Consider the following 10,153-nt stretch of genomic DNA (forward strand, 5'->3'; position numbering starts at 1 on the left):
AGAAGGAGAAACTATAGTGTTTAGAAAGGGGCTCAAGAAAATAACAGTGTCCAGGAATACTTGGAGGTAGAATTTGTTTGCAAACCAAAAAGTTTATAGGATTTTTAAAACAGCTTTTACTGTGAAGCCATCAGAGCTGATAAGATTCAATCCCAGGAGTAGCAAGACCTTCCAAGTTAAAACAGTAAATAATTTGATTGAGATAAAGATTAATAGCCAAAATCATGTGAGTCAGTCAGAAGCACCAGAGAGCATCAATCTCCAAAGATAAATAATGGTAAAAGACAACACTGTGATAATCAGTTTCATAGTGATGGATCATGGGAGAGTTTAATGAGTGAATTTCGGGAGGAGAATTTCAATAGCATAGACTAGACTTGGGGAAAACGCAAATCACATGGCTAAACCTTAAAGCAGGCCGTCTGCCTGGAGGACACAGGCGGGAATACCATTTTCCTGTCTTCGTGCTAAATGCTGAAATAGCACACAAATTGGTGTCAGGAGGTTGAATGGAATCTGCTGCAGCAAAACGTGACTGGAGCAAAGAAACTGTGCTCACCACTCTAATTTAGAAGGCAGGAGAGCTGAGCTAACAGAATGTAATCGTGTCTTAATGTGCTCAAGGAGACTGAGAATCATTAGTCATTGTCTGAGGAGGCATACAAACTGATGTCATTTATGGGACTGTGTCATATTTCAGAAAGTTGGGAGCCATTGTCCTCAGCGTTTGTCTCTGCCAGCCCATGCAGGCACAAATCTAATCCTTCTAACAGCTACTGGGTGCTCACCAGGTAGTGAGCACTATGCTAGGCCCTGAGGGATAGAATGACAAATGAGCCATAGTCCTGTACCTCAGAGGACTTACAATTTAAAGAAGAGTGACAAGCAGGAGCATAAATCATAACAAAATGGAATTTATCCTGGCAATGGGCGGGAAGGATAGTCTATGTTTTAAAATAAGTACCTTACAGACAAACTGGCTCATGTTCTAGCATCTGCTCTACCATATACTGGTTATAGGACTATGGCAAGTGTCTGAGCCTCCGTTTTCTCATTTGCCAAATGGGAAGAATCCTAGTTCTCACCTCATTAAGTTATTGGGATAATGAGATATGAGATAAGGCCAGTACAAACATGCACTAGAACAGGAGCACATGTATGAAATATCTGCTATCCCTAGCTTGCCAGTGATAGTAAGGCTTCAGTCAACAAAGAAATCTTAACTCCTAAAATATAACCTGTCCAATAAACCTACCCTTAAACCATTTTGAACAAAGAGTGTCCGTCATCCTTTAAAGAAATTCCACAACTTTATCCTTTCCTCCAAAACCATCATTACTGAAGAAAGTTGTTCCTTGCAGTGAACCCATCTCCCTTCAAAACCTTTTTTTTCTTGAGGGAAAGAGCTTGAAAGGCTGCAGCGTGGCTTTGAGTCTCTAAATGACATATATGTTTGACTTTGTATCACACACAATGTTTGGCACATGGTATTGCTCTAGAAATTGGTAATAATTTTGTTCTATAAATTAATAACTACAGTAATGCATCCTTTAATGACAGAAATATATCCCGAGAAATGCATCATTAGGCAATTTTGTCATTGTGTGAACATCACAGAGTGTGCTTATACAAACCTAGATGGCATAGCCTACCACACACCTAGGCTAGATGGCATAGCCTATTGTTCCTAGGTGAAAAACGTGTACAGCATGTTACCATACTGAACACTGTAGGCAACTTTAACACAATGGCATTTGTGTATATAAACATATCTAGACATAGAAAAGGTACAGTAAAGACACAGTATTATACTCTTATGAAGCCATCATTGTATGTGTAGTCCATCATTGACTGACGTGTTGTTATGCGTAGCACATGACTGTATCATAATGAAATTGTTATTATCATACACAAAATTAAAAGAAAATGGAGGTCAGGCTCCATGGCTCAGCCTGTAATCCCAGCATTTTGGGAGGCTAAGGCAAGTAGATTGCCTAAACCCGCAGGTTCGAGACCAGCCCAGGCAACTTGGTGAGACCTCATCTCTACAATAAATAATTAAATCTTAGAAGGCTGAGATGGAAGGATCGCCGAAGCTCAGCAGGTCGACACCGGGGTGGCTGTGAGTGTGCCTGCCACTCACAGCCTGGGCGATGTAGTGAGACACCAACTCAAAAAAAAAAAAAAGAAAAGAAAAGAAAATGGAGATAAGGAGACATAAGTAGTTCTGCAAAGATAGATGGAACCAGGCATGTAGATTAAGATTAGGGCAAAACTTTAAAAAGGAAGAGACATATATTTGAGATGGGACTAATAAAAAAGAAAAGTTTTTCAGATTTAAAAGGGAGAAAAGTTTTCAAACATAGAGGAAATCTTATGAGCTAAAGGAGAGAGTATGAAAACCCATTGCTAGTTTGAAAAATGGCAAGATTCTCTGTGTGGCTAGGGAATTTTACCATCCATGGGACAATATAACAAAAACTGGCTGGAACACCACAGTGAAAAGTTTAACATGATGCAAGAGCCCCAGAGAAGCCAAATCTGTGGCTGGAATAATTTTTTTTTTAATGAAACATTGAAATTTTTTGAAGCATCTTCGAAGGAAAGAATAAGCAAAATGTATAGAGGAAAATCTACTATGACATAATATATGTATAAATGACATAATATATGTATACACATTTTGATATGCCCTTTGTCAAATAGGGTCTCTTCAAAAAAAAACTACATTCACCAAAAGTACAATTAAAACAAGTTGTTTGGAATATGTGCATTAGTCCCAAAGAGCAAGCAGTAATGCATAATTCTGTCAATATGTGTGTGTTTGTAAGATCAGCAATCATCACTAAGTGCCTAAGCACGACAATTACTACCATCTATTGAATGCTTTTTACATACTAAGGACTTTGTGATGTGTGTGTTCTGTTATTTATCCCCATTTTGCTGATGAGAAAACAGTTCCTGAGAGATTAAGTTACTTGCCCAAGGTCACACAGATAGGAGGAAGGAGGGCACCTGGGATGTGATGCTCTAACTTCAGAACGCATCATGCAGCTTCATAACTTCCTTATCTCCCTCCTTCATCTCCAAGACAACCAGCAGTGGCAATTCATACTCCATGGAGCAAGAGAGACTTTAGACTCCCACTGGTTTCCATTCTATTCACATTGGACAATTACATTGTAAATTAATCCTGATGAAACATTCAAGTCTTCCCTCCCCATAAGCTAAGACGACTCACTACGGTCCTGAGATCCCTGCAGGAAGGACCTTTAGAGAAAAATCCAGAGGCCTTGATCACATTTGCCTTTTAATTAATCTAAAGTGTTAATTTTCAGCTGGAGAAAAGTTAATTTTTCCTTTTGTTAATCTAATGGCCACAGGCAATACTAGTGCCATTGCAGCAAAAGTTTGGAATGACTGTCAAGCTCCCTGGCGCTACAATAAATGCAGTGGCAAATAAAACAGCTTCCCTGGAAGGCACATGAATTTAAATAATTTCTGCAGATGGTCTCTGCTTCTCTCAGTGAAAAGAGAAAAAGGCTAATTTCGATCTACTCAGGCCACACTAACATCCAGGCAAATCCTTTCTTTTGGTCCTTTCACATTTCTTCTCTGAAAATGAAAAGGAAAAAAGAAGCACTCCTTTCTTCCACCACTACAAGTTTGGGGTTTGAGAAAGATATAGCATGTTCTCATTTCTCTGGGGAGCTATTCTAGTCCCAGGTCTTCTCTCCTGTTCTCATTATATAACCACTTTATCAGGACGCTTTTTGACTAGAACAAAGACTGTTATTTGAAATAAAAAGAATTAAAACTAAAACCACCTGATTTTTCTGAAGAAAACATGGAATATGTCACATTTGCTGGGACATGTTGTGTAGATACATGTTGTATACAGTCAGGACGCTCAAAGAACTGAGGTGATAAGCTGAGATGAAAATCTTATAACTACACCTCTAGTTCTAAAAACCTCGATGAAGATTTGAGACATCCCAGAGAGGGCCACCAGGCATTGGTCAAAAGCCTGTGCAGGAACGTGAATTTTAGAATTTAGGAAGGCTGGCAAGATAGCAGCAGGAACCAGAGGCACCTAAAATTTGGTCCTGACTCCAGACTTCATCAGTTTTATTGGTCCACCTGACACTGACAGCCAACCTTTAAAAATACTTTCTTACTACTTTATTTATTTTATTCTGCACCATAACTTCAAATTGATTGGCAGTGACTACCTTGAACACTATATTTAAGAGAGATTTGGAGACTTGATGGGAAAAGATTCTCCAGTCTTAGTGATACCCAAGCTATCACTAAGTGATGGCAAGTATACAGAGAAACAGGGGAACATGTATGAGCTATCTGCTATCCACACAACACATGATTATTTCCTGGTTTTCCAGTGATAATAAGGCTTCAGTCAAAAATCAGATCTTAACTCCTAAAATATAACCTGTCCAATAAACCTACCCTTAAACCATTTTTGAACAAAAGAGTGTCAGTCATCTTTTATTTATTTTATTTTATTTTATTTTATTTTATTTTATTTTATTTTATTTTATGAGTTGGAATATCACTCTGTTGCCCAGACTGGAGTGCAGTGGCCGCTCCCGGCCACTGCAGCCTTGACCTGCTGGGCTCCGGCAATTCTTCCACCTCAGCCTTCCAAGTAGCTGGAACTACAGGCAATCACTACCACACCCTGCTAATTTTTGATTTATTGTAGAGATGAGGTCTCGCCAAGTTGCCCAGGCGGGTCTCAAACCCAAGGCCTCAGGCAATCCACTCTCCTCAGCCTCCCAAAGTGCTGGATTACAGTCATCTTTTAAAGAGATTCCACAACTTTTCCTTTCTTCCAAAACCATTGTTACCAAAGAAAGTTGTTCCTTGCAGTGAACCCATCTCCCTTCAAAACTTTTTTTCTTGTTGCAAGGAACTTGAAAGGCTGCAGCATGGTTCTGAGTCTCTAAATGACATATGTGTTTGACTCTATATTTAAAAAAATAGGGGGAAAGACTCATGCAGGCATCAAGGGGTTACACCTTTGTGCATAGAAAAATTCTTTCCCAAAGTGGGTTAGAAACAGACACAATGAATTCAACCCATCCACTTTTTAATGGTTTGCATTATTAAAAACATTACTTATGCTCTTTTGCATGACAAAGAACATGAGTAATAATTTTGATAATAACTTTGTCTTTGATACACAAAGGAACTCAGTGTGAAAGTTTTTAAAATACTATCTTTGGGGCAAAACTGGAGATTAGCAACACACTGGGAAATGAGCTATTCCATTGAGGGAGAAGACTGCAACACTTTTTTTAAATGTTAAATTTGAAACCCCAGCAGAAAGCGGATAGAATGCTTAAACAGTCATGTCCATTAAAATATTTGGTCTATGGAACAACATGTGAAACTATTGGTCAGAAAATTCTTGTGTTTGTGTGTGTGTGTGTGTGTGTGTGTGTGTGTGTGTGTGTGTGTGTGTGTGTGTATGTATGTGTGTGTGTGTGTAATTTCTTCAAATCTTCCCCTTCTGTAGTAGTTTTTCTATCTGCCAAATACATTTTGAAAATTATTTTTGCTTATACAGCACTGGTTTATGGTTCAACTTAATCGGTGGACAATTAACATTGAACTTTTATGACCAGCTTGAACTTTTAAGCTCACCTTCTCTTAAATTTCTTTGCCAAATGACAACTGGCATTCTTTCATCCAACAAATATTTATTAAGCATCTACTATGTACCTGATATTGAATCTAAGTTTCCAACAATGAATTAAACAGATAAGGATCCCCACATCATCATTGTGGAATTTACATTCCAGTGTGGAGAGGCAGATACTAAATAACAAACATAAATAAGAATATGTCATATGTTAGGAGATAAGTGCTATGGGAAAAGGTAAATCAGGCTGGAGTGCACAATTTAAACCAGGGTTGTCATGGTTGACCTCCCTGAGAAGGAAACATTTAATTCAAAGGAGTGAGGACATTCACCATACTATCCATCACAGTCAGTGCCAAGACCCTGATCAAGATGGGGAAAGTTGTGTGTGGAGATGTGACAGGGTCAGGGAGACAGAAGTTTTGCTTTGGATCTGCTGGATTCAAGATTTCTTCTAGACTAGAGATGACAAGAGACTTGGATATGAAAGTCTGGAGCTCAGGAAGGAAAACTGGGCTGGAAATATACATGCATTCACCCTCACCACATAGCTGGCATGCACTTTCATGAGGCCATGTGAGATCACTAAATAGAGAAGAAAACAGGATCAAGGACTGTACCCGGGATTTCCCAACATTTCCCACACTGGGGAGAAAAGGAAGAACAGCAAAGGAGATGGAGAAGGCAAGAAGCAAACCAAGAGCATGGGGTGACCTGGGGGCTAGCTGAAGAAGGTGTATTTGGGAAAAAGAAGCCATCAACTGAGCCAATGGGGCTGACTGAAGGAATCAGGAGAGATGGATCACGAATCCATGGAGTGCATGGGTTACCAACATCATCATCCTGGCATAGCATTTACCTCCCAGGCTCAAATATCCTTTGGGTTTATTTTATTTATTTTACTAATCTGAAAATAGTCCACACCTTCATCCCCCCAGGGCAAGGTAATGACCTGGTAGCTCATGAGATGGGGCTGGTCTGCACACGTGTTTGTTGTTTTGTTTTGCTGGGCTGTCACAATGTTTTAAACATTTCAAGCAACACTTTAAAATTGTGAAATCTCATACTTAAAAAATGGTTTCCATGTCATCCTAAGAAACAGAATGCTCTCCCTGATCTGTCCCAAATTCCTCCTGCACAGCAGTGACTGGCTGCAGAGGAGGGATGTGGGTTTCCAGCTTACCAGGGCACCCATCAGTTTGTCAATGGGTGCAAATTAACTCCCACCCAACCGGTCTCTCCTATTTACTTGATCTGTCTGGCTAGAGTTTGCAATCTCTCTTCTAGGACATTTGAAAAATAGAATCAGATGTCTAAAGTTCAAGGGCACTATGTGGATCTGCATCTGTATCAGAAGTACAATTTTTGGATAGTTTTGTTTATGAATCTCAATCTGGAAACTTTATATCTTATTGTGATAAATTTCCTCTAGAGCAGCAGGAATCACCTGATTCCAAAAGAGGCTAAGTTTTAAATGGTAAAAATATTTTATGTTTAGATAAGCATTGAAAACATCAAGTTAGGCTTTTGTATTTTTTTCCTTTTCCTTTGCTGTGGGACTTCTCAGCGGTTCTAAATGCTAATTGATTCTAGGATTCCTCAAGAATTATGTTCTATACAGTGTTTCCCAATCCTGCCTGGCCATGGACTACTTTTCTGATGGATAGAACATCTCAAGAGACATGACAGAAGCACGGGACACTCTCAGGGCATGACCACTTAGACTGGGACTTCCATGATGGCCAGGACTAGTATGAATAGCATCCACTGCATAGATGTTCAACAAGTTGCTGGGCAAATTAAAATTGGTGAGGCTGAACATGTCACCCAGCAAAGCTAATGGGATTCCAGACTTCATTCCTTATCTAGATGAGAGCTGATTAAATGAGTCCTCTGGTCCTGCATAAAACCAGCCTCTGGAGCATGTCATCTCAGCTGCATGAGAGTCAGGCGTCATACCTCCAGCAGCAAGGGGCCTTCCTGTTGAAATGGTGTCCTTAACAGACTGGGAAGGGGCCTGTTCCTAAGCCCTGTATTTTCTGAGCAAGTCACGTGCTCTCCACTGTCCCTCTCAGTCCCATTTATTTGATTTCTCCTCCTTTGATAGTACATTGTAGCATCACTTTGTACCAAAACTGACCTTGCATTAAATTGAGAGATTATCTATGGTAAGAGAATACAGTGCCTCGCATTAGATGTCTGGCATTCCAGCTCTAGCGTGTGGCAGTTTTACTCCATTTGTCAAACCCAATGTCAACGAAAGTCACTTGCCTGGGGGCTGGGCCAAGCAGGCCCCCAAACATCCATACCTCTGTCTTTGTTGTTCTTGCCTCTTTAAATAAAAGCTATCATATATTCAGCACTCATTATTTGCCAGGCATTTAATTTCACAATAATCTCATGAAGAAGATAGTATTCCTATTTTACAGGTGAGAAAACCAAGGCTCAGAAAAATTTGATCCATCTGACCCAAGGTCACATGACTAGTGAGTAGCAGGGCTCAGATTATTTCCTCACATTTGACCTGATTCTAAACCACCCTTGCTCTTAACCAGTAATCCTCAAACACACTATAAGAGGCTGAGTGAAATCACATGGGAGACTGACAAAAACATACGTGTGTCCAAACTCTTGGAAATCTCATACACGCTCCCCACCTCTATATGGTGGATACAGGAGAGTATGTAGATTTCATAAGTGATTTTGATGTATTTTTGTCCAAACTGTGGTCCATGTCTTCTTCTTGTATTTATGTTTTTATACTTGTGATTTTCAAAATTTTGAGTTTTCTGCATTGAAGACAAATTGCCTTTATCAATTTGAAAGAACTGAAACAAGATAAATCACCTCAAAATAAAATTAAAAGATTCTATAAGATTTGCTCCTTAAAATTTTTGCTCCTTATAAAAAGGTGATTATCGCTGAGATGAGTGGATTGCCTGAGCCTGCGGGTTCGAGACCTGCCTGGGTAATGAGACCCCATCTCCACAATAAATCAAAAAATCAGTCGGGCGTGGTAGCGCATGCCTGTAATTCCGGCTACTTGGAAGGCTGAGGCGGAAGGACTGCCGGAGCCCAGCAGGTCAAGGCTGCGGTGGCCAGGAGCGGCCACTGCACTCTAGTCTGGGCAACAGAGTGAGACTCCAACTCAAAAAAAAAAAAAAAAGGTGATTATCAGTGTAGTCAGGCATTAAAACCCCATTCCTGTGGGGTCTTCTTTGTGGGTGGTGAAGATGTTTTGGAACTGGATAGGGATGATAGTTATACAACATTGCGAATATGCTAAATACCACTACTTGCACATTTCAAAATGGTTTATTTTATGTTACATGACTTTCACCTTAACAAACAAACAAAACCCACATATCCCTGGACCACAGAATTGAGTTTAGTCACACTTTACCAGGCAGAATCGTTTCTACTTTTAGTGAACTGTCTGCCAAGCTACAATCCTCCTGGAAAGCCAGCAGGCATTGTCTAAAACTCAGGGACAACATAAACAGTTTCCTGAAATGTCTGGTGGCTCAACAGCACAAACTCCCTCCTTACACACCCCCTCCCCCATTCAGCAGATCAAAGGTGTCCCCTCCCCCCCAACATAGCCAAGTCTTATTTGCATCTAGGCATGCCTGATGGGTATTGTCTATAGTCTCCACACTTTTATTGGATTCCTCCTCCCCTTTCCTACCTCAATTCACCAAAGGCTGCTTGGCACTCTCCAACACTCCTGTCCTTCTCCCTGCCACCCTCCACATGCATGAACGCCCATGTCTGGGCAAGTATGCCATGCCAATATGGAACCAACACCTGTGATCCTGGGTCCCACAGCCTGGGGAGCCTGGCCCTCAGCCCAGTGCCACGCCTGGCCACTTGAGACTGCAAGCTACTCTGCTTGTGACCAGCATCTCACAAAGTGCCCTGTCTCATGTGACAAAGAGCTCCGATGGTTTCCTGCCCTCATACTCTTAACCCCAGGGCATTGACTCCACGAGTCTCATCTGAGCCTTGCTCAGCCAGTTAAAAATGCCCCCATTACATGAACGTGTTCCCATCACATGCAACGTTGCACTTCCGAATCACTGTCACAGCACTTGTGTTCAGGAGTGAGGGTGAGATGTATATTATCATCTGCCACCCCAGGCAACCAAGAGCATATACTTACCCCACATTCTACTAGAATTCAGAATGCAATTTCAGGCTAATCAGCCATGTGGGATCAAGGCCACAACTCTGGCCTCATCAGTGCTCTCCCTAGACTTGTTTGTACTTCACAAAGATCAAAAAGCACACAGAGAATGAAAGTGAATATCATGAAATGGCCCTATACTTTCTTTCCTAAAGGTCAGGGCTTTATAATGAGGCTCAAAAAGGAACAATATAGTGGGCTAGAAACACACATTAAAAGAGCCTCTCCTAATTTTGAAAGGAAAAAAAAATAGGTCATCGATCATTTTAATGGGATCATTTCAGTCCACTGGCCCCTGATTC

Source organism: Carlito syrichta, unplaced genomic scaffold (assembly GCF_000164805.1).
Source record: "Carlito syrichta isolate Samal-C Ts95f unplaced genomic scaffold, Tarsius_syrichta-2.0.1 Scaffold289333, whole genome shotgun sequence".
NCBI classification, from domain to species: Eukaryota; Metazoa; Chordata; class Mammalia; order Primates; family Tarsiidae; genus Carlito; species Carlito syrichta.